Here is a 27,769-nt window from a genome sequence, read left to right on the forward strand (position 1 = left end):
TAAAAACTCTCATGATCTCTCCCCCATCTCTTTTCTTCATTTTTTTTTCTTCCTCCTCCAGGCATATACCTCTGCTCCAGCCATACCTCTGCTATCTAATTTCTTTCTTTTTTAAACTTTATTGAGCTATCTTTGACACATAAAAATTAAAAATAATTAAGGTGTACAAGTTGATCTTTTTTAAGTAAGCTCTACCCTCAACATGGGGCTTGAACACACAACTCCGAGATCAAGAGCTGAGCCAGCCTGGCACTCCTTGATGTTTTGATATATGTATACAGTGTGAAAAGATCACCACAATCAAGCTAAATAACGCATCAATCACCTCTACATAGTAACCTGAAACTTTGCACCCTTTGAAACTTTGTGCGCCTCATTTCTTTCACTCCTGGCAACAGCCATGCTACCGTCTGCTTCCGCGAATTTGACTATTTTAGATTCCACATGTAAGTGAGATCATGCAGTGCTTGCCTGTCTCTGTCTGGCTTATGTTACTTAGCATAATGCTATCCAGCTTCCAGATGAGTCCTGGGTGTTTGCTCCTGGGGTTCTCTGCCCCTTGGGTCTTTGCTCTTGTGGGGAGTCAGTCTTCCATTCTCCTGCAAACCTTGCTCAGCCTCCCATGCCCTGTTCAGGCTTTCATTATCATTTCCTTAGATTCACCTCACATATATGTCTCCACTGCTAAAGTGTAAGATCTGAGAGGGAAGTTGAGAAACGCGGACTCTGGCTCTAAACTCAGCTCAGTCATTAACTGTATCCCAGAGAAAGACAGAAAACCTCTCAGTGCCCTGGTTTTCTCAACTGCTACATTTTTTTGCACCTCATCCTTACACAAGGGCCATACTAATCTTCTCTGTATCATTCCAATTTTAGTTTGTGTGCTGAGAATGGAGCACTCAGTTGCTACATTTTTTTTAAACAAGTAGGCAAGTGTTACAAGACTGGAGAAGAAAGCAGTAACTCATGCTGTCTCTGTGTTGTTAAAGTAGGGAGACATATTCTCTCTTCCCTATATAAATGAAAATAAATACTTCAAGTAAATATTAATATTGTCCCCTAAGAAATAAGAGCTTAGGGGCGCCTGGGTGGCTCTGTTTGGTTAAGTGTTTAACTCTTGATTTCAGCTCAGGTCATGATCTCAAAGTTCCTGAGTTTGAGCCCCATCAGACTTCCTGCTGGCAGTCTTGAAATTCTCTCTCTCTCTCTCTCTCTCTCTCTCTCTCAAAATAAATAAACTTAAGAAATATAAGTCTAGTGGGAAAAAAAAGAATATGTTTATTGAAATATATGAGCTAAACACTGGGAATTACAAATCTAAGTTATTAATATGAAATCTCAAGTTTCATGAAATGTTTAATGGACTCTATTGGTATTCCTTCAGGTTAAATAAAATCCTTTAAAATTTCTTAAAGTATTGTTTATAGCATGAGCTATGTCTTATGCACTCTCAAGAAGGATTATGAAGAGCTTGTGACCTTATTTGAACAGTTAAAATACTCAGTACATAATCACCAAGATGCCCTTCTAGGAAAGAATTTCATTTAAAACCAGTTAAAGTAGACTTTAATATTCATAAGAGGATAGAATTATTATCTGGATAAATCTTTCATGCAGACTGTTGTGAGAAGAATTAAAGCCCAGGAGAATAATATTTTAATGGAAAAAAATTTTTTTTCAAAAACTAGAAATAGAAATACTTTAACCTTTCAGGTCATGGAAATGAGCTTATAAAATCCTCAGACCACAAATATTAAGATACAGCCACAGTATAAGAAGAAATAAAAAGAATCATTAAATTTATGCAAATAACTTTGAAAACCTGGATAAAATATATTTTGAAAAATATAATTCACCAAAATTCATCCAAAAGATTAAAAAAAATATCTAAGCAGATAGCTTTCCAAAGAAGAAATGGAAAACGTACACAAGTTGCTTTCGTTCTTTCAAATGTTTTCCCAGAGAATTCTATAAAACCTTTAGAGGACATAGAATTCCAATGTTATTTAAATTGTTTTAGATCATAGGAAAAAGAGGAGGTCCTTAAGTGCATTTTATGAAGCAAGTATAACATTCGATATTATAAACCATTAAGTCATCATTTGATAGTTCCAAGGAGAAATCGCATATGATCATCATGAATAATCCTGGAAAAAAGCACGGAGTTAGCATCATATTTTGTGGGAAAACTCAAGAAGCATTCCATTGGCGCCAGGAAAAATTAAATAATGCCCACTGTCACATTAAGGTGTAACATTGGGCTAAAATAGGAACGATTAAGCTTTTAAGAAAATAAAAAGAAATTAGAGGTTCGATATTAAAAGTTGAGATTATCATAACTGAAAATATTATTTCATACTTAAACATTGCAATATAATTAAACTGTAAAATTACTTCAAACAAAAGAAAATTTAGTGACATAGTGGGGCACAAAATAATGATAAATCAGAGCTTTAGGTACACTACAAGAGGAGATAAAAAAACAGATTTCACTGCAATGCAATAAAAATAATAAATAAGAGAAATTAGGAGCCCCTGGGTGGCTTGTTGAGCATCCAACTCTTCATTTCAGCTCAGGTCATGATTCCTGGGTCATGGGATCCAGCCCTATGTCAGGATCCACACTGAGCATGATGCCTGCTTAAGATTCTTTCTCTCTCTCCCTTTTTGCCCCTGCTTGCTTTCTCTCTCTCTCTCTCTCTCTCTCTCCCTCTCCCTCTCCCTCTCAAATAAATAAATAAATAAAATTAAAAATAAATAAGAACAATTAAAAAGCAATATGAAAAAGCTGTATGTGTAAACATTTTAAATACTCCTGAGGCCCAAAATAATACATGAATACCTGAGAAAATATACCATGTTCTTTGATAGACATTTTCATCACCAGTGTCGTTTCTTTACCATGATCCAAATGAAAATGCCAACTGCTTTCTTTTGTTGTCTTTACTTTTTGGTATTTTTTTAATGAAAGGGTAAGACATAGGGTAATTCTCTAGTTCATTTTGAAAAATAAACATACTTCATGCATATATCAAGGTAAATTACTCCAAATGAGTCAGTGTTTAAATGCAAAAAATAAAACAATAAAAATAATATATAAAACCTTGAGTAAACTCCTATAAAGAAGGAAAGGCCTTTCTAATTATAGACTCAAATCCTTAAGCCATAAAACAAAAGAGTGTAAAATTCAACCACATTAAAAAAATAACTTCTGCACGAGGCAAAAATATTATGAACAAATAAAAACTAGGAAATATTGCTTATAATTCATATTACAAAGGAAAGGCTCACCCTTCTCTTATATAAAAATATCCTTGAAAAAAATAAGAAAATGCTAAACAAATATGAAGAAAATAGGCAGAGGGTATGTAGAGACAGTTCAGCATATACATACATATGTATATGCTGAATATAACCTTTAGATTTGTAAAAAGATGTTCAGCTGCACTCATAATAAGAAAAATGCTAATTCAAACATCACCACACTTGTGGTTTCAAAACATGGCCCCAGAATTATCCAGCACTCCTCCCATGAACAGGTGCACTTTCCCTTGAGTCCAATGTCTGTAACTTTCTGACCAACAGACTCCAGCCTATATGTTGTGATGGTTTGGTAGCTTGCACTACCCGTCTCTTTCTCTGAAACCCAACCACCATGCTATGAGGAAGCACAAGTCCCCCACTGGACAGGAACCAATAGCTAGTACCAACTTGCCAGTCATGTGAGTACACCAACTTGGAACAAGACCCTTGATCTTTAGTTGAGCTGCCCCAGCTAACACTGCATGGAGAAGAGATGAGTTGCCTTTACTAAGTTCTGCTGAAATTGAAGATTTATGAGCAAATTAAATGACTGTTTCATTTTGAGCTAATTCAGGATGATCTTTTGAAATTGGTAAGGAAGAAGACGCCATGATACTGTGTACAGAAAACCCTAAAAACTCCACCAAAAAAATGAATAAATGAATTTATTTATTACTAAATTCAATAAATCAGGTCACAGGATACAAAATCAATATAAAGAAATCCATTGCATTTTTATATACTAATAATGAAGTGGCAGAAAGATAAATTAAGAAAATAGTCCTATTTGCAATTTTACCAAAAATAATAAAATACCTAAGAATAAATTTAACCAGGGAGGTGAAGACTTGTCCTTTGAAACTATAAATGTTGATGAAAGAAATTGCAGATGACACACATAAATAGAAGATGTTCCATGCTCATGGATTGGAAGAACAAATACTGTTAAAATGTTGATTCTACCCAAAGCAATCTGCAAATTCAATGGAATCCCTATCAAAATACCAATAGCTTTTTTTTTTGTACAGAACTAGGACAAACAATCCAAAAATTTGTGCGGAAACACAAAAGACCCCAAATAGCTACAGCAGTCTTGAAAAAGAACAACAAAACTGGAAGTATCCAGATTTCAAAATATACTACAAAGCTGTAGTAATCAAAACAGTACTGGCACAAAAATAGACACATAGATTAGTGGAACGGAAGAGAGAACCCAGAAATAAACCCACTCTTATATGGTCAATTGAATTTTGACAAAAGAGACAAGAATATGCAATGGAAAAAAGATGGTCTCTTTTACAAATGCTGTTGTGAAAACTGGACAGTTACATGAACAAGAATGAAACTGGACCACTTTCTTAAACCATACCCAAAAATAAACCAAAATGGATTAAAGTCCTAAATGTTAGACCTGAAACCATAAAAATCCTAGAAGAGAGGACAGGAAGTAATGTTTCTCACATCAGCTAAAGGACATTTTTCTAGATATGTCCCATGAGGCAAGAGAAACAAAACCAAAAATAAACTATTGGGACTACATCAAAATAAAAAGCTTCTGCATGGCAAAGGAAACAACAAAACAAAAAAGCCAACCTACCGAATGGGAGAAGGTATTTGCAAATGACATATCTGATAAAGGGTTAGTATCCAAAATATATAAAGGACTTCTATAACTCCATACCCCCAAACCAAATAATCAAATTTAAAAATGGGCAGAAGACATGAACAGACATTTGTCTAAGGAAGACACCCAGATGGTCAATAGACACATGAAAAGGTGCTCAACATCATTCATCATCAGGAAAATGCAAATCAAGACTACAATGAGACATCACCTCACACCTGTGAGAATGGCTAAAATCTAAAACACAAGAAACAATAAGTATTGGTGATGATGTAGAGAAAAAGGAACTCTGGGGCACGGTTGGCGGGAATGCAAACTGGTGCAGCCACTGTGGAAAATGGCATGGAGATTGCTCAAAAAATTAAAAATAGAATTACCCTATGATCCAGTAAATTGCACTACTGGGTATTTACTCGAAGAATACAAAAACAACAATTTGAAAGGATATATGTACCTCTATGTTTATTTAAACATTATTTACAATAGCCAAATTATGGAAGCACCCCAAGTGTCCATCAATAGATGAGTGAATAAGGAAGATGTGATATGTACACACACACACACACACTACTCAGACTATTACTCAGCCATAAAAAGAATGAAATCTTGCCATATCCAACATGGATGGATCTAGAGGGTATACTATCAAGTGAAATAAGTCACAGAAAGAAAACTACTATATGATTTCACTCATATGTAGAATTTAAGAAACAAAACAAAGAAAGAAAAAAAGAGACAAACCTAAAAACAGACCCTTAAATATAGAGAACAAACAAACACCATAGGGGAGGTGAGTGGGGGAATGGGTGAAGCAGATGATGGGGAATAAGAGTGTGCTTATCGAGATGAGCACTGAACAATGTATAGAATTATTGAATCACTATATTGTACACCTTGAACTAATGTAACACTGTATGTTAATTATACTGGAATTAAAATAAAAAATAAATATGTTAAAAAAGAGAGCTTAATAAAATAATGTCTCAAATTGAAAAAAAGATACTTTTCTTTCATTTTATTTTATCATCCAGAGATTAGATATGAAAATAGCTATGGTTTGCACTTTCTTCTGGAGAGCATTATAGGGATAAAGTAAAATAACAAATGGGAAGGTGTTTTGAAGACAAGTAAATGCAAAGTATTATCACAGCAATTGTAAATAAAAAAGTAAAAGAGAGCATTGTTCTGCTTATAGATGTCAGTCTGAGAACATGCAGTGACAGTAAAAATGATGGAGTAAGAATACCTGCCAACATGGGATGTAGAGAAATTTCAAGAAAATAGGAAGCAAGTGGAGGAATAGGAACTGACTGAAGGAAGAGAGAGATACCACTAGGTAGCATATAATCAAAATACAGCCAGAAAGGTTGCTGACCATCCCCACAGATATCTGGACTGTCTCAGGGTTTGGACTTCCCACGTACATTACTTCCTCTCCAGGCCAGGAGTGAAGCACTCTTCTATAAAGATAACAGTGCCCTCCGAATAAAGCCCACCCCATTCAGGCATTTAAGTGTCTGTGGTGAGATGACTGGACAAATGTCTGATACTTGACAAGTCCCACCCACATATCCAGGACTCCCAATCAGCTTTCTGTTGCCTCAGTCTAAAAAAACAGATGACTATTGAATGTCATCAATGTGGCAAGCACTCAATAAATATTTCCTAATATTTATTGCATTTGGTAAGTATTTTAATAACAAAACCAGTAATAATATTACTATTTTCAATTGGAAAGATGTTTTATTATACACCAAAGTAAACAGAGTTGTGTAAATACAAATACACAAATAGAAAATAATAGAAACAATACAAGGACTAGAAAAGGATTTTTTAAAAATTCTCGATGGTATCCTTAGAACATTTCACCAGAAATTTTCATCCATTAAAAATAAAGAGAGGGGCAGAGCAATTAGAGACCTGGGAAGGTGGCGGCATAGGAGGACACTGGGCTCACCGTGTCCTGCTGATCGCTTAGATTCCACCCACATCTGCCTAAATAACCCAGAAAACTGCCAGAAGACTAGCAGAATGGACTCTCTGGAGCCAAGCCTAGACAAGAGGCCCACGGAAGAGGGTAGGAAAGGCAGAGGTGGTGCGCGCTACACAGACTGGCGGGAGGGAGCCGGGGCGGTGAAGGGGCAGCCAGCCCACCCGGCAAGGCAGAGCTCCCAAGTCTGGCTTGCAAAAGTGGAGGGGCCAGATGGAGTGAGTTCTGACAGCCAGCGGGACTTAACACCTGGAATGTTATAAGTCAACAGCTCTGCTCGGAGAGTGGGAGGGTGAGAGAACACCGGGAGGGAGATTTGTTGAACCCTGGAGGACAGAGCTCAGCTTGGCGGGGAACAAAGGTGCTGGCCATCGCCATCTTCCTCTCCCATCCCCCAACTGAAATTCCAAAGGGAACGGTTCCTATCACTGAACTTGCTTGCACCGCACAAACCCTCAATGCTGTGCTTCTGTGGATCCATCCCTCCGACAGGTCTGCCTCCCTCCTGGTGCTAGAGGGCCCCTCCTGCAGGGGACCACCTTCAGCAAAGGGAGCTAAGCCTGCCCCTCCCGCCCTTGTGGATCCACCCTGGCTAATACGCCTTTGGCCAGATCCCATCAAAGCAGCACCACAAGCCTGGCAGTGTGCAAGTAGCCCGGACAGGGGCCACACCACTCCGCAGTGAGTCCTGCCCCTGGGAGAGGGGAAGATAAGGTACACACCAGTCTGACTGTGGCGCCAGTGGTGGGCTGGGGACAGACATCGGGTCTGACTGTGGCCCCACCCACCAACGCAAGTTATTCAAGACAGCACAGGGGAAGTGCCCTGCAGTTCTGCACCACTCCAGGGACTATCCAAAATGGCAAAACGGAAGAATTCTCCTCAAAAGAAACTCCAGGAAGTAGCAACAGCTAACGAATTGATCAAAAATGATTTAAGCAATATAATGGAACAAGAATTTAGAAAAATAGTTATAAAATTAAACGCTGGGCTTGAAAAAAGCATAGAGGACAGCAGAGAATCTATTGCTACAGAGATCAAGGGACTAATAAATAGTCATGAGGAGCTAAATAATGCTATAAATGAGGTGCAAAATTAAATGGAGGTGGCCATAGCACGGATTGAAGAGGTAGAGGCGAGAATAGGTGAATTAGAAGATAAAATTATGGAAAAAGAGGAAGCTGAGAAAAAGATAAAAAAAATCCAGGCGTATGAGGGGAGAATTAGAGAACTAAGTGGTGCAATCAAACGGAACAATATCTGTATAATAGGAATTCCAGAAGAGGAAGAGAGAGAGAAAGGGGCTGAAGGTGTACTTGAACAAATCATAGCTGAGAACTTCCCTGACCTGGGGAAAGAAAAAGGCATTGAAATCCAAGAGGCAGAGAACTCCCTTCAGACGTAACTTGAATCGATCTTCTGCATGACATATCATAGTGAAACTGGCAAAGTACAAGGATAAAGAGAAAATTCTGAAAGCAGCTTGGGATAAACACACTCTAACTTACAAAGGTAGACACATAAGAATAGTAGCAGACCTATCTACTGAAACTTGGCAGGCCAGAAAGGAATGGCAGGAAATCTTCCATGTGATGAACAGAAAAAATATGCAGCCGAGAATCCTTTATCCAGCAAGTCTGTCATTCAGAATAGAAGGAGAGATAAAGGTTTTCCCAAACAAACAAAAACTGAAGGAATTCATCACTAAACCAGCCCTACAAGAGATCCTAAGGGGGATTCTGTGAGTGAAATGTTGCAAAGACTATAAACTACCAGAGACATCACTACAAGCATGAAACCTACAGACATCACAACTCTAAACCCATATCTTTCAATAATAACACTGAATGTAAATGGACTAAATGCTCCAACCAAAAGACATAGGGTATCAGAATGGATTTAAAAAAACAAGACCCATCTATTTGCTATCTACAAGAGACTCATTTTAGACCTGAGGACACCTTCAGATTGACAGTAAGGGGATGGAGAGCTATTTAGCATGCTACTGGAACTCAAAATAAAGCTGGAGTAGCCATACTTATATCAGACAACCTAGACTTTAAATTAAAGGCTGTAACAAGAGATGAAGAAGGGCATTATATAATAATTACAGGGTCTATCCATCAGGAAGAGCTAACAATTATAAATGTCTATTCGCCAAATATGGGAGCCCCCAAATACATAAAACAATCACAAACATAAGCAACCTTATTGATAAGAATGTGGCAATTGCAGGGGACTTTAATACCCCACTTATAACAATGGATAGATCATCTAGACACAGGATCAATAAAGAAATAAGGGCCCTGAATGATACACTGGACCAGATGGACTTGACAGATATATTTAGAACTCTGTATCTCAAAGCAACAGAATATACTTTATTCTCAAGTGCACATGGAACATTCTCCAAGATAGATCACATACTGGGTCACAAAACAGCCCTTCATAAGTATAAAAGAATTGAGATCATACCAAGCACACTTTCAGACCACGATGCTATGAAACTTGAAATCAACCACAGGAAAAAGTCTAGAAAACCTCCAAAAACATGAGGTTAAAGAGCACCCTACTACAGAATGAATGGGTCAACCAGGCAATTAGAGAAGAAATTAAGAAATATATGGAAACAAACGAAAATGAAAATACAATCCAAACACTTTGGGATGCAGCAAAGGCAGTCCCGAGAGGAAAATACATTACAATCCAGGCCTATCTCAAGAAACAAGAAAACTCTAAAATACAAAATCTAACAGCACACCTAAAGGAAACAGAAGCAGAATAGCAAAGACACCCCAAACCCAGCAGAGGAAGAGAAATAATAAAGATCGGAGAAGTAAACAATATAGAATCTAAAAAAAACTGTAGAGCAGATCAATGAAACCAAGAGTTGCTTTTTGAAAAAATAAACAAAATTGATAAACCTAGCCAGGCTCTCAAGAAGGGAGAGGACCCAAATAGATAAAATCATGAATGAAAATGGAATTATTACAACCAATCCCTCAGAAATACAAGAACTTATCAAGGAATACTATGAAAAATTATATGCCAACAAACTGGAAAACCTGGAAGAAATGGACAAATTCCTAAACACCCACCCACTCCCAAAACTCAAATAGGAAGAAATAGAAAAGTTAAACTGACCCATAACCAGTGAAGAATTGAATCAGTTCTCAAAAATCTCCAAACAAATAAGAGTCCAGGACAGATGGCTTCCCTGGGGAATTCTACCAGACATTTAAAGCAGAGATAATACCTATCCTTCTCAAGCTGTTCCAAAAAATAGAAAGGGAAAGAAAACATTCAGACTCATTCTATGAAGCCAGCATTACTTCGATTCCCAAACCAGAGACCCAGCAAAAAAAAGAGAACTACAGGCCAATATCCCTGATGAATATGGATACAAAAATTCTCAACAAGATTCTAGCAAATAGAATTCAACAGCATATAAAAAGAATTATTGATCAAAAAGAATTATTGATCCCACCATGATCAAGTGGGATTCATTCCTGGGCTGTAGGGCTGGTTCAACATTCACAAATCAATCAGTGTGATACATCACATTAATAAAAGAAGAAGATAAGAACCATATGATCCTGTCAATCAATGCAGAAAAAGCATTTGACAAAATTCAGCATCCTTTCTTAATAAAAAACCTCGAGAAAGTCGGAATAGACGGAACATACTTAAACATCATAAAAGCCAATTTATGAAAAGCCCACAACTAATATCATCCTTAATGGGGAAAAACTGAGAGCTTTCCCCCTGAGATCAGGAACACAACAGGGATGTCCACTCTCACCACTGTTTTAACATAGTGTTGGAAGTTCTAGCATCAGCAATCAGACAACAAAAGGAAACCAAAGGCATCAAATTGGCAAAGATGAAGTCAAGCTTTCACTTTTTGCAGATGACGTGATATTATGCATGGAAAACCCGGTAGACTCCACCAAAAGTCTGCTAGAACTGATACATGAATTCAGCAAAGTTGCAGGATACAAAATCAATGTACAGAAATCAGTTGCATTCTTATACACTAATAATGAAGCAACAGAAAGACAAATAAAGAAACTGACCCCATTCACAATTGCACCAGAAATCATAAAATACCTAGGAATAAACCTAACCAAAGATGTAAAAGATCTGTATGCTGAAAACTATAGAAAGCTTATGAAGGAAATTGAAGACAATATAAAGAAATGGAAAAACGTTCCATGCTCGTGGATTGGAAGAATAAATATTGTTAAAATGTCAGTATTACCCAAAGCTCTCTACACATTCAATGCAATCCCAATCAAATTGCACCAGCATTCCTCGAAGCTAGAACAAGCAATCCTAAAATTTGTACACAACCACAAAAGACCCTGAATAGCCAAAGTAATATTGAAGAAGACCAAAGCGGGAGGCATCACAATCCAAGACTTTAGCCTCTACTACAAAGCTGTAATCATCAAGACAGCATGGTATTGGCACAAAAACAGACACATAGACCAATGGAATAGAATAGAGACTCCAGAATTGGACCCACAAAAGTATGGCCAACTAATCTTTGACAAAGCAGGAAAGAATATCCAATGGTTTGGAGAACTGTACAGCAACAGGCAAAAGGATGAAACTAGACCACTTTCTTACACCATTCACAAAAATATACTCAAATGAATAAAGGACCTGAATGTGAGACAGGAAACCATCAAAACCCCAAAGGAGAAAGCAAGGAAAAACCTCTTTGACCTCAGCTGCAGCAATTTCTTACTCAACACATCTGCAAAGGCAAGGGAATTAAAAACAAAAATGAACTATTGGGACCTCATGAAGATAAAAATCTTCTGCACTGCAAAGGAAACAACAAAACTAACAGGCAACCGAGAAAATGGGAAAAGATATTTGCAAATGGCATATCAGACAAAGGGCTAGTATCCAAAATCTATAAAGAACTCACCAAACTCCATACCTGAAAAGCAAATAATCCAGTGAAGAAATGGGAAGAAAACATGAATAGACACTTCTCTAAAGAAGACATTCAGATGGCCAACAGGCACATGAAAAGATGCTCAATGTCGCTCCTCATCAGGGAACTACAAATCAAAACCACACTCAGATACCACCTGATGCCCATCAGAGTGGCTGAAATGAACTGATCAGAAGATTACAGATGCTGGAGAGGATGTGGAGAAACGGGAACCCTCTTGCACTGTTGGTGGGAATGCAAATTGGTGCAGCCGCTCTGGAAAATAGTGTGGAGTTCCTCAAAAAATTAAAAATAGATCTACCCTATGACCCAGCAATAGCACTGCTAGGAATTTACCCAAGGGATACAGGAGCGCTGATGCATAGGGGCACTTGTGCCCCAATGTTTATAGCAGCACTTTCAACAATTGCCAAATTATGGAAAGAGCCTAAATGTCCACCAACTGATGAATGGATAAAGAAATTGTGGTTTATATATACAATGGGATACTACTTGGCAATGAGAAAGAATGAAATATGTCCTTTTGTAGCAACATGGATGGAACTGGAGAGTGTTATGCTAAGTGAAATAAGTCATACAGAGAAAGACAGATACCATATGTTTTCACTCTTATGTGGATCCTGAGAAACTTAACAGAAGACCATGGGGGAGGGGAAGGAAAAAAAAGTTAGGGAGGGAGCCAAACCATAAGAGACTCTTAAAAACTGAGAATAAACTGAGGGTTGATGGTGGATGGGAGGGAGTGGAAAGGGGGCGATGGGCATTGAGGAGGGCACCTGTTGGGATGAGCACTGGGTGTTGTATGGAAACCAATTTGACAATAAAATTCATATTAAAAAATAAAGAAAAAGAAAAAGAGAAGAAATAGCATGCTAATAATTATCTGGAAACAAGAAAGACCTGTTTGAAAATTTTTCCCACATGCACAAAAATCTATGGATCAATAGAAATTCAAATTGAAAAAATGTTCTAGAAAGTATTGTAAAAAGATTAAGAATGATAAAATAGAGGGGGAATATTTAGTTATGGAATATCAATATATGACCTCCAACAGATAACTAATGAAATTCCTTAAAGAGAGAATAGTAAAATTGAAAAGGAGAAATTATCAAAGATCAACCACAGTGGTTCTCAAGGTGTTATCCAGGGACCGCTGAGGTCCTACATTTTCTTCATATTAACCAACAAACAAACAGACATGTCTCAACAGAGTAGGAAGTCAATAGATAGCATAAAAATTGAAAAATCTAGAATTGGCTGCATAAGGTTATTTAGAGATAATAGCCTTTAGAGAATTAACTACTATAGGAAACAGGTAAATAGTTAAAGGGATTGTCTGTGGAGATGAGAGAGGGGACAGAAAAGATTAGTCAAGGAGCCTCTATTTTAAATTACACTATTTAACAGCTTCAAAGGGACATGCACCCTAATGTTTATAGCAGCATTATCAACAACAGCCAAGCTATGGAGAGAGCCCAAATGTCCATCAACTGATGAATGGATAAGGAAGGTGTGGTGTATATGTGTGGGTGTATACACACACATATACATATATATACACATATATATGTGTATACACACACATATACATATATATACACATATATATGTGTATACACCCACACATATACATATATATACACATATATATGTGTATACACACACACATATACACCACACCTTCCTTATCCATTCATATGTGTGTGTGTGTGTATACTTTTATATATACACACACATATGTATATATATAATGGAATATTACTCAGCCATCAAAAAGAATGGAACTTTGCCATTTACAACAATGTGGATGGAACTAGAGTGTATTATGCTAAGCAAAATAAGTCAATCAAAGAAAGACAGATACCATTTGATTTCACTCATATGTGGAATTTTAAAAACGAAACAGATGAACATATGGGGGGGAAGACAGGGGAAACAAACCATGAAAGACTCTTAAATATAGAGAACAAAATGAGGGTTGATAGAGGAAGATGGGTGGGGGATGGGTTAGATGGGTGATGGGTATTGGGAGGGCACCTGTTATGATGAGCACTGGGTGTTGTATGTAAGTGATGAATCACTGAATTATGCTCCTGAAACCAATATTGCACTGTATGTTCACTAACTAGAATTTAAATAAAAATTTGGAGAAAAAAAAAAGAACAACAAAAAACCCCCAAATATTTGTGAAACACAGGTTAACTTTTACACTTAGGGCAACTCAAAGATTTTTATAGAAAATTAAATATTTCTTTTTTTAAAACAAAAAAAATAAAGTTCGGTATTTAGGTAGCTCAGTTAATAGAAGGATCACAATCAAGAAGAAACTTCTCACAGTTTCACATTAAGAGGCTGAAGGTTGGTCCTTCCTAAGACTTAGAGGTAAGAATTATTGACACCACCTTGGTCTGCAGATGGGTACTTCTGGCACATTCCCCTCTGTGCAGCTGTAAAATGAAGTCTGTGTTTGAGGAACACCGTGTGTGCTCTCTTCTTCAGTATTAAACTGCTGAGTAACTTAACTCACCACTAAATCTTTTTGTTCTAGCTTTCTTTCCTTGCTCTCCTTCTCTTCAGTTCCTTGTTCTGTTATCCCATTATAACTCCTAACTCGAAACTCACCAGTGACATTTTTGTTGAGAGTTTCATGTACTTCTGAAGAAAAACACTGGAGCAGTTTGTACTGAATCAAATTCTTGGAATCTCTTGCCCTAGTTTGTACTGGAATATTTGGGGAAGTCCAGGGGTATCTCCAGAACAGCAAAGCTTTTCAGAGTGGGCTTTGTCTCCTAAAAGGAGATGTTAAGTGATGACCTTAAGTGATGGACACTCTGGAATGATGAAAGTGGAATAGAGACACCGGAGACCCTCATGCCCCTGTCCAGCCACATTGGTCCACTGTTTGGACCTATGGGTATCAGCCATCAGCTTGATATATTATAATGCCCTTGAAAGGGAAGACAAATTTCTTTTGTAGAACAGCATGGGAATTGCAGTGTGACCAATCATCTTGGTGTGTAAGAATAGCCTGGGACTATCCCAGTTTTAACACTGAAAGTCCTTTATCCTGGGAAGCCTCTCAGTCCCAGCAACACTGGGATGGTTGGTCACATTATGGTTAGGATGTCTAGTACAAAGCCACTGCCTAGAATAAAATCCCAGTTCCACCACCTACCTACTAGCTGCCTGACTTTGTCAAAATTGCTTAATCCTACTCTTTCTCATTTGCCTTATATGAAAATGGGGATAACATTAGTACTTAACTGCTGGGGTTGTGCCAAAAAACAACTTAGTACATATAAAGAACTCAAAATGGTGCCTAGCATGTGGCAACGTGGCAAGTACTCAGTAACTATTCCCTAATATTTATTGCATTTAGCAAATATCTTTAATAACAAAACAAGTGATAAGATTACTATTTTCAACTGGAATGATGCTTTATTATGCACCAAAGTAAACAGAGTTGTGTAAATAATATTTCTTTTGGAGGTTGATAAGGCCAAATAGGCCCAATGGGTGTTTTGAGATGTCAGCTAAATCAAAATCAAACATTCTCATGGCTAACACTATAAACTCTGTAGAAACAACTGTCAGGAGAAGCAGCACCCTTTATTCATCTGAGTTGTAGACAAAGCATTAATCAATAGGTGATATTAAAACAGCCCAATAATGAAAATTACTTTCGCATCTGATTTTAAGATGTGAGAGCATGTTCATGCCAATGGAATTGAAATGGACCTCAGGTATTTACTGTTGACAGGAGAAGTAATAAAATGTGGAATGCAGTGACACAGGGCCTGGTATCATTGAGTTTGGATTGTTCTAGTATTTAGGCAAATTCATACTCTTCCTGAAATTGAGGGGTTATAAAAAATATACTGTAGGTACACACTTCTTTTTATTAGTTTTGTTTCTTTGCTATTCAACATCTGAACATCCTTTCTCTTTTGTTTCTTCTCTGTTCAACATCTGAACATCCTTCCTCTCTTTTGGTAATCCCCAGCATGTGGGCATTGGTCCCACTCTGGACGTGAAGAGGCCAAACACTGTTTCCTCCTGCCCTGTTGTAGTGATTGCATATATGCTATCAAACCTCAGCAGAGGTACACAGGCTTACATAGAAGGCTTTTTAAAACATAGATTGCTGGACCCCACCTCCTGAGGGGTTGAGAATTTACATTTCTAACAAGTTTCCAGGAAATATCGATGCTGCCAGTTAGGAATCACACTTTAAGAACAAGTCAGTTAGAATGTGAACACGTGCTGGGGTGCCTGGGTGGCTCAGTCAGTTAAGCATCTGACTTCAGCTCAGGTCATGATCTCACAGTTTGTGGGCCCGAGCCCTGTGTCGGGCTCTGCGCTGACAGTTCAGAGCCTGGAGCCTGCTTCAGATTCTGTGTTCTCCTCTCTCTCTGCTCCTCCCCTGCTCACTCTGTCTCTCTCTGTCTCTCAAAAATGAATAAATGTTAAAATTTTTTTTTTAATTTTTTAAAATTTGTTTAAAAATTTTATTTTTGAGAGAAAGAGAGACAGAGTGTGAGTGGGAGAGGGGCAGAGAGAGAGGGAGACACAGAATCTGAAGCAGGCTCCAGGCTCTGAGCTGTCAGTGCAGAGCCCGACATAGGACTCGAACCGACGAACTGGGAGATCATGACCTGAGCTGAAGTTGGACGCTTAACCGACTGAGCCACTCAGGTGCCCCCCCCCCCCAATTTTTTTTTTTAAATAATGTGAACATATGACTTAGGTCAAAGAGATGCCTCTGACTGGGACTTGAGACACAAGGTCAGCTGCGAAATTTTCTGTGAATAGAGCAGGAATATCAGGAATCCAACTCTGGCAACACCAAGTGGTCAAGCAGTTATCAGAGTTGGTAAGAAGATAGTTCCTATGAGTGACCTTGACTGTCTAGCCTTTCTTGATTCTTGCCTGTTTGCTGCAGCCTAATTCTCTCACTTTTCTGTCAGTTCTGTGAGCTACTCTGCCTTTCAGTGAATTATCCTTTTGGGTAAGTTCACCATGGTCAGTTTCTGTTGGATGCATCTAGAAACACTGAGTGAAAAAGCAAGGCTATCAATGAGTAACAGGGATTTGAACTACTGTCAATCGTGGCAAGTGATAATTGACTATAACTGACTAAGTGCAGTGATAGAAGAATGCTCTGAACACTACATGAGCACAGAGGAGAGAAGGTGACCCAACTAAATGGTGGGCAATGGTGGGATGGGAGCTTATGTGGAGAGGAGGTTCAAGACAGGAAATAGGATGAAACTGGAGACATAAGTAGGAATGAGGTATTGGAGAACGTGTGTAACCTACAAAGTGAATTTAGACATTATTTGACAATATTTAATGTCAACATTTCCCAAACTTCTCTGATGGTATGAATCCCTCTGAAGATTCTAGGGTCAGGACACAAAATCTAAATGTTTTATGGTTTTTATGATCAAGCATGCTCAAGAAATACTGCCACAGATAATGGGAATCATTCAAGAATTTTTAGTATGGAAGTAACATGGCTTTCTAGAATATCCTCTAAGAGCATGAGGAGATAGGTTTGAGGAGTAGAAGATGGGAAACAGGCAGACCAATTAGGATGTTGCCCCAGTTATTGGGACATGAAATTATATGGGTCTCAACAAATGCAGTCCCCAAGAAGGAAAGGATTCAAAACATACTAGAAAACACAGTCCTTGTTGATGGAATAATATTCAGTAGGTGATGGAATTCAGGGTGAGAGAGGAATAGTCTATCAGCACCACTCCCAGGACTTAGATTTAGGTCATGGATTGATATGTAAACGTTGCTTTTTAAAATGTTGGAGGTAAAACCAAGGTGCAAGATTGAGCAGCAGAGAAAGACAGGGCTTAGGAAAGGCATCAGGTTCTTTTCTGGTAATAGTGATAGTTTTAAAAGATTTTTTAATGGTTATTTTTATTTTTGAGAGAGACAGAGCATGAATGGGGGAGGGTCAGAGAGAGAGAGAGGGAGACACAGAATCCGAAGCAGGCTTCAGGCTCTGAGCTGTCAGCACAGAGCACAGTAAGATCATGACCTGAGCCGAAGGGACACTCAACTGACTGAGCCACCCAAGTGCCCCATTGGTAATAGTGATCGTTTTAGAAGGAGAGAGTGCTAGGATCGTGGACATTGTTGCATCAGTATTTCTACGGAATTTTACAATCTTCTTTCTTATTATTGCTCTTCATTTCATGTTTTAGTCACAGCTCTGATTTGGTACTGATGCATGTTAATTGTTTTTCCTTGAAAGTTCTTCTAACTTGGGACACCTGGGTGGCTCAGTCGGTTAAGCATCCAACTCTTGGTTTCTGCTCAGGTCATGATCTCACAACTCATGGGTTCAAGCCCTGCATCGAGCTCTGTGGTGGCCGCACAGAGCCTGCTTGCTTGGGATTCTCTGTTCCTCTCTCCCTGCCCCTCCCATGCTCAGTCTCTCTCACAAATAAATAAATAAACTTAAAAAGCCAAAAGCAAAGTAAGTCCTTTTAACTCAAGAGATTCAAACTTCTTTCTAAAATCCAACCCAGAAAAGTGAATAATTAGGTGCTAGTTAACTTAGTCTTCCTATATCTTTTGATATAAATAAATATTATCTAGGGAATAGCAAAAGCAGTCTAAGCATACCTTTATGGGGCTATGTCTCCCTTGACCTTCATAATCTTTCAGAGCAGATTTCATTCTTCAACATACAGTAACTGATACTCATACATACATAAATGTATGAAATTTCATACATAATAAATGATACATAAATGTAAATAAATTTATAAATAAATATAATTTTTATATAATTATAATATTGTTATATATATTATATATAATAATTATTATATATAATATAATTATATATAATTATTATATAAATTATATAAATATGAATATTTATAAATATAAAATAATTGATAAATACATAAATTTATACATTCATAAATGTATGAAATAGTAAAATATGAACACTGATTGTCCATGGATTGTACTTATTTAAAGCTCATAATATCCCTTTAAGGTTATTATTATGATTATTCCAAATTCACAAATGAAGAAACTGTGACTCAGTGAATTTAAGAAACTTGGCCAGGGCCACGTAGTAACCACATTTTATAACCAGCTTTCAAATCCTCATCTGATTTCTACCAGGAGGAAGAGAAACAATGATCTGAGAAGATTTGCATGCACATCTTCTTGGTAGCCAGCGCACTGCATAGCTTAGCACGTGGCCTTGAGGGATGCTCCCCAGTCCAGATATTAACTAAAACAGTACCCAGAATTTTTTTCATAGAGCTAGAAAGGACTTGGAAAAAATAATTTCTAAGTCAGCTATTACATGTTTGCTACAAAGAGGAATATTGCTACACACCCATTTCACATTGCCATCAAACCCTAAGTCCCTGATTGAAATTTCAAATAATGGCTTCGTTTTGACATTTCTGACTGAGAAAGCGTGAGGTTACCTGGCATCCTCCCCCTGGCTCCTGGGTCCAGTGCTTCTTTTCTCCCTGTACTCTTCCGTCATCTTCCCCACTCAACTCACACCCGGCCTCTGTGCTTCTGACGCACTTGCTGTAACCTCCACAAACTTAAGGAAATTTTGCTCCTTTCGATCCATTCTACCTATTTCTGCCAATGCCTTCCCCCTCCCCCGCTCCTCGATGTTAATTTGGTCACGTTATGCTTCTCCTTGGAAACCTTCAGCATCAATTTAATGCTTAAAGTATAAACTCTTTAACACGACTTGATAGTGACAGATTAACCCATCAACTGAGAAATATTTACGATTGTTTCGTCTTAGTTTTTCTTAAAATATCCTACAAGAAAGACAGATGTCAAATATTCTCCTTAATTTTTAAATTGAAGACACAGAAGTGAATTGCTTTCCAAATATATCCAGGAATTAGATAATGGAACCAAAGGCAAATTATATTTCTTAGTCCCTCATTTTGCCTCAAAAACAGGCTTTTTTAGTCATTTTTAAAAAATCATTTTGACACATACAATAAATCACTCTCACATAGGTCACACATTCCCACGTGGATACTCATATACAATTTGTGGTTTTTTTCTAAAGTGTTCCTTTTCTATGCCATTCATGAAAACCTACCAGAGCATGCAGTGAGGGAGACGTAGTGTCCGGGATAAGAGTGCAAGATTTCCAGATACACAGGTGGGTTTCTGTCCAGGCTCTGAGACCTGTGGTTATAAGACTCTGGAGCAAATTATTCAACCTCTTCAAGGCCTAATTTTCTTATATTTCAAATGAAAGTAAATGAAATGTAGATCTTAGAGATTAAATAAGAAGGCAGTGAGATGTTTGTAAAGTTCTTAGCACATCTGACACCTAGTAAGTGTTCAATGAATGGTCATCTTCAAATTGTGTTGATCTAGTTTACTTAGAAATGTTTTGTCAGGGGCTTCGAACTCTACTTTGGTAATAAATTCCTTGCAACACAATCTCCTCATAGATCATGACATGGCCATGTGTGATGGTACCGCTTTCTACATAATGCAGCTTTAAAAGAGTTAGGGGGTTGGGGGTATCATCTGAGTTTGCTCATGTAGTCTGGCCTCCTCCAGACTCAGGGGAGCCTGGAAAGTGATGCAGAGCACAGTGAGGATGTCTCCCTCACTGCATCCTCTAGGGCCCCTCTGCCCTAGAGCCCACAGACTGTAAAAACAGAAATGTGCAAAAGACTTTGAGGGTGAAGCTCTGCAGTGAATGGTCCTTTTTCAATAAAACTTTTGAAAAGAACGTTCTCTCTTATTAGGACTTCATTACGGGTTAATAAATATTATATAAGCATCTAAGAAATTCCTGTATTTGCTTATATCGTTACTGAAACGTCACTGATTCTGGAATTAATAAGAACAATACTGAAAACTGTTAACAGTCAAACATTTGGCATCATCTAGATGCGGATTCGAGCCTCTCATTCCTCACTTACTAACCGTATACCCTTGAGAAAATTACTTGACTTCTCTGAATCTCTTCCCATAGCTGTATAGCGGGAGTAATAATAGCACTTACTTCAAAGGCAGGTAGTTTGAGAACTAAATGAGACAATAGATGTAAAATGCTTAGTATGTACCCAGCACACCCAATGAACTCAAACAATAAAAACTCTCATCTTTTTCTCATTTGAAATCACTTTTCTGGTTTCCTATTTGATCTCATTTGGAAATATTCTTATGTTTATTCTCCATTTTATCTCCATAGTACACTCACTGTTTCTGATCTCTTGTGTTCAGAGAAACTGTGTCTACAGCAAAGCAACCTCAACTGTAATGAAATGGAGTTGGAAGGATGACAGAGGACTTAGTGTTTGGATTTCTGGGAAGAGCCTTCACTGGAACATTAGTCAGGAAATGTTACCAACACTATTCATCATGCTAGACAGAGATCTGACCAAATGGAAGGGACCACGGGGCCGGTTCTCAATTCAGGGTTCTCATTAACATCATGAGGAACAGACAAGCTCATTGTGTTCTGAGAACCTTCTGGTTTGTACGAGAGAAAGATTCTCTGAGCAGTGCCTCTTGAGCCTTCCTGCCATGCCTGGGAATGTCAGCAGGTTGTTTGGCATGACTCTAAGCCATCCATCTGCCCACATGAGTTATCTTAGCCTTTGTAATGGTATGGATTTAACAATAACATGGGGATGTTTCTCGGTGAGACAAATGGTGAGAGCAAATTAGCAGTACCAAGCAGTTTATAATGTATCTCGTACATATGGGAAAACCCTATGGAAATTTTAATCATCAATTCAAATTGAAATGGATATAATTTATCACCAAGAATGACTCACTACTCCCCTTTTCTAAAATAATTAATGCTGTCCTCATTTTCAGTAGAACTGAGTGGCTGTCTTTTGTTCAGCTTAGCTAACAAAGCAATTGCAGACCTAATCAGTGCCTATAAGAATCCAGCCAGATGCTAGAAAACTCAGTGATGTTGCAGGATATCGGACACAAAACTTGTGACTTCTGGCACCATCAGGAAAGTTGCCAAAAGATGTAACAATAGAATGTGGCTTAAACTACTACTCAGGACCATACCTTTTCAGTGTTTCCTAACACATTCATCTTTTCCCTTTCACTTATATCCTTCCAACTGGCTCAGAAAAATACACACAAACCTTCACCCTAATATTTACATATTTACTATATTTCTTGATCCCTTCTTCAATTTCTTCCTTTGCTTTATAAAAAAAGGTAAGCTTTAGGCAGCAGCTCCCTATAATAGTAACTTCTGCCTCTGATATCTAAACTTATTACCAGATAATTATGCATTAATTAGTAGCTCAGGAAACTAGAAACTTGATCTATAAAAAGTTACCCTCTTGAGTTAATAAAGATTATATAGTGCATAAGAATTGCAATGAAGCTGAAGAAATACTTGGTGTTTCCTTAGAATGGTTGTCTATTGTCATTCCCTAAACTGTAAGCCAAGTGAAGGGGGGATTGTGTCCACTTTTTTACCATTGTATTGTCAACACTGAAAGTAGTGCCCAGTTTGCGGCAAGCACTCAATAAACATTTGCAAACGAGTAATCTCATGGAGCACCTGCTACATGTCAAGCATTGAGTTAGGTCCTGAATAGGATGAAGCCTCAATATTGAAGGTGTTCACAGCATACAAAGAGCTATGGGAATAGAGATGAAGAGCAATGACCTCTGCTTCTGAGGTGGTAAGTAGAAGACACAAGAAATAATATGAGGAGAATTTGAATTTGAAGCTCCACCTGGACAAGGAAGCAGGAGTTCCCCCAGATAAAGTGGGAGGGTGAGGAGAATATCCTAGGCAAAGGCAATGGGCTTGATAGTGCATTTGGGAACCATAAGTGAAAAGTGTGGTTACAGTGTAGGCTATATGTGAAGGGGTGAGGTAAACAAAGCCTTGGAAGGTGACCAAAGAGTTTGAACTTCATCCAGTAGAGGGAGCCATTTAGGACTTTTCACATAGAATGAGAATTCTGGGCTCAAAGTGAATGACTGGATGAACTGAGAAGCTGGAGCAAGGCACTGTGTTTGGTAGGTATTTCAAACGCGTTTGAGGGAGCAGAGGAGGGCCTGAATAAGAAGCCAGTTGTTAGGATTGATTGGACAGGACAGTTATAGACAACAGTGTGGAGGTAGAGCTAAAAAAAAATTCAACTACTAATTGAAGGGTAGAAAGGAGGCAACTCCATTACTCAAAGGTTTCTCTATGGAGTGATGCACATAGTCAGGTGACATTTATCAGACAGTAAATGGAAGAGTAGAAACAGCTTCTGGGAAAATGATGAGCCCAGTTTAGAACATGTTTATTGATGGTGCCAGCTTTGATAATTTCGTGATGATAAACTGCAAGCCATTGGAACGTGGGTTCAGATCTCAGAAGAAATGTCTATCTATGCAAGGAACATTTCAGGAGTGATTTGTTTTATAGGTGACAGTTGAACTCTTTGATGAGATCACCATGGTAGAATGTGCCAGATGAAAAGACAAGAAGACTAAATACTGAATGAATCTTGAGGAATGTCTCTGTTTAAGGAGGAATAGAGAAGGGAGAATGAATGAAAAAGCAAAGAAGAAATTGTCAGGGAAAAAAATAGCGTGCATTAATAGAAACAGGAAATTTCACAAAAGTGGGAAAACCAGCGGTGTCAAATGTTGAAGAAGCCCAAAGACTTAATAATAGAATGAGTCTGTTATTGAAAACTTCCTTGGCTACTTAGGAAACTATAGCTAATTGGCGACTGTGGAATTCAAATTACTGGGAGTTTAGAAGTAGCTATGAGATGAGGAATGAAGGTTTTGAGCTCTTTAACTATTCTATGAAGATTTTAGCTATGAAAGGAAAGAAAGACCATTGAGAGCCTGATGAGGTAGCAATGTCTGAGGTTTTATTAAGATCACAGAGAAAATTATCTAGGAAAAATAGTCATCTGAGAGGAAAGAATTGCCAAGTCCCAGAGAGAAAACATTATTCACAGAGCAAGCCAGAGGAAAGAAAGAAGTGAAGTCTATTGCATGGGCTTTCAAATGATTAAATTCATTCTCTCGCTGTGTTCAGATGTGGAAATGGTGAGTTCTCTGAGGTCCAGAAGCAGTAAAACTTTTCTAGGGAATACTAATTAGATCATAATTATAAAAGAACCATGCTGCTTTAAGGATTTTTTTAGGACTGAAATTTCAGGATACGTGGGAATGTGCTCAGTTTTTCCTGAACTGAGAAGTCGGCAGCCAGGACTGTCCTGAAGGTTGGCAGAATGAGCATCTGTGCTTTGACTGATTTTCCCTAACCTTCACCGTGGTCACTCCATTTCTTAGACTAAATAAAGTAATCATGTATAATACAGTCCATTCAATGTCGATCTGCAGTAGAATGAAGCTAATTCCTGGTTATAGTGTGGCTGTAGAAAAAAAAAATTACTCATGTGTAATGGGCATAGTGTGGGCTGATTGATTAAAAATCCTGAACACATTTCTTCCTGGTCAGTGAACTGAGTTTGGCATGGTAATACTGGAGAACAAATGAAACTGTGTTTGAAAAATTAAGCACTGGACCAATAAATGCATTCATCAAGCTTGCAGCTGGTGTTGAAGTACAGAGTATCTTCCCCTCCAACTTCTTCCTAGGAAAAGTGAGCAAAGAGAAGTTGATGATATTTGCATTCAGTTAATGTGTTTGGCTGTAGGGGGTTCATGAACTCAAAGACACTAATAGCTTTGGCAACAACCCGATAAAGATTGGGTTTGGACAGAGTTATCTGATGGGCTTCACTCTGGATTAGGCTTGCTTTTCAGAGCAAACCCTTTGAGTTCTCATGAAATAGAGTGCATCTCATGGTGCTTCTCTTAAGTGAAGCTCTTTGTAAAACGTAATGACTTTCAGTAATTAAAATACCGGATGAATATCAAAACCATCAGGGCAGCAACTTGTACAAACAGAACAGGGGAGCCTAAGAAGGTACACGTTTTTCCACTTCTAAGCCAAAGGGAGAGTTTCAGATTTATAAGAATTAAAACCCTTGGCTGTTTGCACAAGCTCGGTGTTGCCTAAGTTGCTAAGTAAAGAATGTCCTAAAGGATAAAAGGAAGAAAAGAGTGGCTAGCTAAGTAAAATATTTTGAATTTGTTTAAAAAGTGAGGGGAAGGGAGAGCCTGAGTGGCTAATTCAGTTAAGTGTCTGACTCTTGGTTTCAGCTCAGGTCATGATCTCACAGGTTGTATGTTCAAGTTCCGTGTTGGGCTCTGTGCTAACAAGACAGAGCCTGCTTGGGTTCTCTCTCCCCCTGTCTCTCTGCCCCTTCCCCACCATGCTCGTGCTCTCTCTCTCTCTCTCTCTCTCACACACACACACACACACAATAAATAAACTTTAAAGAAAAAGAGGGGATGTCAGTATTTCTGAAAGTAACCAGAGGGGGGAAAAATCATTAAGTAGAAAATAATACTGAGTCTTTAGTGTTCTTATGTTTTTGTTGTTGTTGTTTTTTGTGCAGGATACATTATACAGGTTTGGCCTCTAATTTCAGACTCTATGGAGCACGGCTTGTTTGTTTTTTAAGTTTACTTATTTATTCTGAAAGTGAGAAAGAGAGCTCATGCATGCAAATGGGGGAGGGGCAGAGAGGGAGAGGGAGAGATCCTGATGGGTGGATCCTATCAGCCCTATGTGAGGCTTGATCACATGACCCATGAGATCATGGCTTGAGCCGAAATCAAGAGCCAGACGCTTGATCAACTGAGCCACCCAGGCGCCCAGAAGCATGGCTTGTTAGTTACAGCAAGATGCGGGACTCAAATTTGCACCTGAAACTTGACTCTCATCCATAAAGATGAACAGAGCTGTTCAGGAAGAACTAAAGATCTAAGTGAAAAGCAAAACAGGGTATTAAGGCAATAAGAACACCCAGATATTTAAGGGTTGTGTCCTCTTTATCTTTTTGCCCCTAGGGTATTTCATAATTCTCAGTCTATATGGAATTCACTGAAAACATGATTTGCTGGCTAAATGAAGACCAGGTAATGATGATGGTACAAATAAGTCCACTACAATGATGGGGAAATCCAGGAATCGATGTGCTCAGAAATTCATGAAGATGGAATTAGGGAAAAGTCTATTAGCAGGCAATGGAAAAAAAAAAAAACCTAAGCAGGGGTTCAGGGTCAGGATCTAAGTCCTAAGAAAACAGGACTAGTTCTAGAGGTGCCGATACTGAAAAAAAGTTGCCCAAACAAGATCCAGGTCTAGGCAATAAGACAAAAGGCCTACATAACTAAATCATGCATTCATTAAACAATTGATTGTTGAGTTACTATCTTTGTGACAGGTACACTACTAGATCCCAGGAATAAAGCCAAAAAGACAGAGATCCCTGTTCTCATAGAGCTAATAAGAGGAGACAAGAAATAAAATAGGCAAGAAAAATACACAGTATGCTAGCTGAAGTTAAATACTTCAAAGAAAAATAAAGCAAGAAGTGTGGACAGTAAGCATTGGAAGAGATTGTGATTTTTTTTTAATGTTTATTTACTTTTGAGAGAGAGAGACAGAGTGCAAGTGGGGAAGGGGCAGAGAGAGAGCGAGGCACAGAATCCGAAGCAGGTTCCGGGCTCTGAGCTGTCAGCACAGAGTCCGATGCAGGACTCGAACTCACAGACCACAAGTTCATGACCTGAGCCAAAGTCGGATGCTTAGCCGACGCATCCAGACACCCCAGGAAGAGGTTGTGATTTTTAATAGGGTGGTCAAGGAAGGCATTAACTAAAGTGACATTTGAATAGAGACAACGAAAATAAAAGTTAATGGAGGGATCCATATCTGAGGGAGGAGTAAGCCCAGGGGAAGGAGACAGAGGGAACATCAGGTGCAAAGGCTTTGGGACTCTGAGGCTGGAGGAGATCAGGAATTTTCTAGAAAGCAGGGAGGCTTGTTTGGCTTGAGGGAAAGTATCAAGTGGGAAAGTAGTAGGACATAAGATCAGAGAGGCAAGGGGAGTACCAGATGGGTCACATCACATAGGACTTTGTGAAATTGGACTAGATGTGTTGAAATCTTGTGTCTCCAAGATCAGAACTCTTCCTCAAGACCAAGGTCAGGTTGAGCCTACTGGGATCCTCCAAATGAAAAGCACTTCTCTCAGGGGTGAAGAGGCTGAGAACCGGGTGGATCCCATCAGCTAATTTTCAGGGGGAGAAATGCGCAAGAAGCAATATATGTCATCAACAACCTCCTCTTCTGGGGACCTTTCCCACTGCCCTCTGCCAGTCCTCAAAGGAACACATTCTATGTCCTATTTCTGTAGAAAACTAAAGCATTAGCTTTACTGGCTTAATATCAAGCAAGGGTTATTTAAATTATAACCTGGGCAGACTAAACTATCCTCAGTATTTAAAGAAACCTAATGATGGAGTGAGAAACTTTGGAGTGCACAGGTTATCTTTATTGGGAACTCCCTGTGTGAACCGTAACTAATGTCTGAACAAAGCTCCCCTTTTTAGAGCCTTTCCCTTTCTGTGTATATAGGTATATGTAGTTCATTATATACACACAGTTAACTGTATTGGTTGAAATTCCCAGTATAATTTAACCTTTAAATAAAGGTAACAAAAGCAAGATGAAGTCTACATTTAAGACACGTAGGTGATCTCCAAATTCCTAATTCTGTGTTGTCCACCACTCACTGCTATCCATTTACTGAACCAGTTGCCAGGCAAGACCCCATCCCTACATAACGGCTAGAGAAAGGACAAAGGAAGCTTACAAAACTGGATACCCAATGGAGGTATTTATAGAATAACTTCTGTTTGTATAAAGTTGCTGGGTTTGTTCATTCTTAATTATTTCAAAATCCTGATCACCCTCGCTTCCATCAGGGAT

At 38.4% G+C, this 27,769-nt stretch overlaps 1 long non-coding RNA gene and 1 other non-coding gene across 2 annotated transcripts in view; one reads left to right on the forward strand and one right to left on the reverse strand.

The window, feature by feature from the left end:
• LOC131495139 (uncharacterized) overlaps positions 1 to 27,769 on the forward strand; it is a 318,187-nt gene that overhangs the window by 53,556 nt on the left and 236,862 nt on the right. The window lies entirely within an intron of this gene.
• Positions 794 to 899, reverse strand: LOC131495204 (U6 spliceosomal RNA). Its single transcript, XR_009253834.1, has one exon. It is a non-coding gene; the product is annotated as a U6 spliceosomal RNA (small nuclear RNA).

The sequence above is a fragment of the Neofelis nebulosa genome, chromosome 14, assembly GCF_028018385.1.
Source record: "Neofelis nebulosa isolate mNeoNeb1 chromosome 14, mNeoNeb1.pri, whole genome shotgun sequence".
Classification (NCBI taxonomy): Eukaryota; Metazoa; Chordata; class Mammalia; order Carnivora; family Felidae; genus Neofelis; species Neofelis nebulosa.